Source organism: Narcine bancroftii, chromosome 4 (genome assembly GCF_036971445.1).
Source record: "Narcine bancroftii isolate sNarBan1 chromosome 4, sNarBan1.hap1, whole genome shotgun sequence".
NCBI lineage: Eukaryota > Metazoa > Chordata > Chondrichthyes > Torpediniformes > Narcinidae > Narcine > Narcine bancroftii.
The window spans coordinates 281,859,434-281,863,117 of record NC_091472.1 but is presented as its reverse complement, the minus strand read 5'-3'; the positions used below and the strand labels follow the sequence as shown (position 1 = coordinate 281,863,117).

Below are 3,684 nucleotides of genomic sequence, written 5' to 3'. Positions count from 1 at the left end.
CTGTAACAAATCGAAATGGATTAATTTCCAGATGCACAGAATATTTGGTCACATATGGATCGAGGAGTAGGTTTCCAGTGGCATTGTGTTGTCCTTCCAATGGCCTTAATTTATCAAAATGAGAGCTCAGATTATCCCTGCTCTCAATTCTGTCTGTTCTGGGAATACGCCATTGTCTAGGGGAAACTATCTTTTCTGCAGTTTTTGTAGATACCCATTTTGTATCCAGTTGCATGGTAAATACATTTTCTCGTCGTGGCAGTCGGTCAGCTATTTCCCACTTTTAAAACGGGAACAGAAACATTTCAAAAGAAAATTCTTAACACTTCATATGCTTCTAATCAATAAAAGCTGACAGTTATTACCATAGAACTTACACATGGTATGCATATCACTTCTGTAATGAAGGGCTCTTCATTTTATGCTTCTGACAAATGGATCAGTATTCCTTTCCACTACTTATTAAAATCACACACACTAATTTGACAAACTCAAAATGGGTTAAAGCATATGTAATGGGTGATTACAACAACATTAGTTGTAAGGGTTAAAATAGATTTCAAGCTCAAAGGCAATTCTGTTTGCGGCTTTCTGGCTGTTGTTTAACAGACTTTTATGCTGTCTCCTAGCAAATCTTTGAGCCAAGGTTACAGATGATTTCTCGGCCATGTTAGAAAGATTAGATGCTTAGTTTAGTTCTGCGAAATGGAGGGATTGGAAAAATTCTGACAATTTCTATTGATCGTCTAACACAGTGGTTCTCAACCTTTTTATTTCCAGTCACATACCACTTTAAGAAATCCTTATGCTATTGGTGCTCAGTGATTTGTAAGGGATTGCTTAAGGTGGCATGTGAGTTGGAAGGGAAGGTTGAGAATCACTGCACTGGACCCAATTGTCACTGAAATATTTTGCTTGAGAAAATTTGTCATTTCCCCATTTCCTTTGGAGTTATGAAACCGTGTACATAATGAGTCAAGAATGATTAAAACAGTGTTTTTCAACCTTTTTCTTTCCACCCACATACCACCTTAAGCAACCCCTTACTAATCACAGATTACCTATGGCACAGGGAATACTTAAAGACGTATGTAAGTGAAAAGAAAAAAGGTTAAGAACCACTGATCTAACAACATTTTAATGGATTGTAACAATGTATAGCAACCGATAATAATGATATCAATGTTTAATATCATTTCATAAACTGTGGAAAATTCAACTTTAGTATGAATTTGTTTGAATGAATCATAGACAACAACATTTCAGATATCCTCAAGCCACTTCTTCTTTGGCTTGGCTTCGCCGTCGAAGATTTATGGAGGGGGTAAATGTCCACGTCAGCTGCAGGCTCGTTTGTGGCTGACAAGTCCGATGCGAGACAGGCAGACACGGTTGCAGCGGTTGCAGGGGAAAATTGGTTGGTTGGGGTTGGGTGTTTGGGTGTTTGGCCACTATAAAGGAAAATAATCACTACAATTAAGTAATTAGAAAAGGAATTAAGTCAACAGAAAGGTTGGAACTTGAATTTGGAATTTGGATTGAATCGATTGGGCTCTGCTTAGAGCATTTCGAACTGAAGGAGACACAATAGTCAACAGCATCATCAAGGCCAGTGAAGAAGCAGTAAGCCTTACTTAGGAATCCTTCTGTGTGTTTATTGCAAGTTAAAACACAGTTTGGAGAAACAACTGCTTGTCCTTTGAGGACTGTTTTGGTTTTGGAGTTATTGTTGTGCAAGTTTGATGCTTGAGAGTGAAGGTCATTGGATAGATAAGGAAAATAATATGGCAGCTGCCACCCCTGAGGAGGTCAAGGAACTTAAAGAACAATTACAACATTGTGGATTAGATTAAATTGGAGCCATAACTGCTCTTCATGTAAGACTGAAAGGGGCAATAGAAAGAGAAGGTTACAGCTGTTAGGAATACAAATCCCACAAAATTACAACAACAAAAATCAAAAGAATTTAAGAGCAGCCACTTGGAATTGTTTGAAGCTGTGCCACAAAATGGTGGTGTGGAGGATGCGTAATCCAGACTGGAGACAATGTCAGATGTTAAGGTGATATCTGAAGTAGAGGATGATATACTACTAGGTGATAGTGCGTCAAATACTGGAAGCAGGGGAAGAAAGGGGAGTTCCAGAGCAAACTCCAGAGTTCCAAATACTGCATCTACACATATAAATTTACAGGCTCACGTGGCAGCTCTTGAAGTGGAAAAAGAAATGCTTTAAAATAGATTGACCTTAGAGGAGCAGGAGGAACAGGTAAGGAGAGAACAGCAGGAGGACCAGTTACAGAGAGAAGAGGATCAGCTACTGTTGGATAAGGAGCTGCACAAGGAGCAGCTTAGGAGGGAGAAGGTGCAGCTAAAAAGGCAAAAGGATCAACTGGAACTGGATTCAAAAATTGTGGTTAATCAGGCCAAAATCAATTGTTCAAAAATGGACGAGTTGGATTCAGGATCTGTGTAAGCTAGAAAGCTTCAAGATTGACAGATGCTTCAACCCCACAAATTTTGTAACTGTGACATCTGCTTAATTTCATCATTTTGCTGATGCACGTGAAGATGGTTCCGGAAATATTTGTTACCTGTTACTGCATGATAACCTGAATAAGGTACATTGTGGATTTGCAATGGGTAAGGCCAGTGGTTCCATTAAAACCCCCACTATCCTTTGAATGGAGCTGACGACTGCTACCATGGTGAGCAGAATGAACACAATGTCAAAAGAGAGTTGTAGATGGAACTAACAGACTTCATATTTTGAACTTGTATCACCTCTATGCTCAAATACTTCAACAATAAAACCACAAGGTTTCGAATTTTTTGTGGCTAACAGAATTACTGAAATTGATCAAGTCTCACTTTCAATACAGTGAAGATATGTTAATGCAGTTAACAATCCTGCCAATCTAGCCTCCCAAGGTTTGAAAGTCAAGTCTTTGCTGAAGAATGAAATGTGGGTGTCTGGGCCTGAATTTCTTCTCCAGTCTCAGAAGGAGTGGCCTCAGAATCCTGATAAAAGAAATTTCACCAGAAAACACTGAAATCAGGAGTAAGACTACAAATGCTGGTCAGATAAGGTCTGAACAAATGGATCCAGTAATCCGCTTAATCCATTACTTCTCCTCCTGGAATCATTTGGAAAAGGCAACAGCGCGGATGCTCAGGCTTAAAAGACTACTTCTGAATAATAGCAGAAAGAAAAAACAAGCAAGCCATGTTCCTGCTCAATTTCAATTGGATAACATCAATCAAAGAGATCTACCACAAAAAGAGAAAGGAGATCTTGAGACTCAAAAAAATGATGGTCTCACAGTTGAAGAATTGGTTAATGCTGAGATGGAGATAATCTGCTTTTGCCAGAGAAAGAGATTTGCAGCTTAAATTTCTAGTCTGAAAAAAGGAATGAAGATTAAAAGGACAAGCCACATTCATAAACTCATTCCCATTCGGAACAATGGTGTATTAAGAGATGGTTTGGGAGAGCAACTTAGCAGAACAACAATGCGAGAAGAGATGAAACATCCTGTCATATTGGCCAATGATCTTTACATCTCTGATATGATTCTTCAGCATATTCACATAGAGATGGGCCATAGAGGGTGCAATTACATGTTATCCAATCTACACCAAAAATATTGGATTCCTGATGGTACTGATTCAATCAGAAAAATTA

The 3,684-nt window shown here is 38.8% G+C and overlaps 1 protein-coding gene across 7 annotated transcripts in view; it reads right to left on the bottom strand.

Annotated features, from left to right (window-relative positions):
* nckap5l (NCK-associated protein 5-like) overlaps window positions 1-3,684 on the bottom strand; it is a 538,388-nt gene that overhangs the window by 1,416 nt on the left and 533,288 nt on the right. The window lies entirely within an intron of this gene.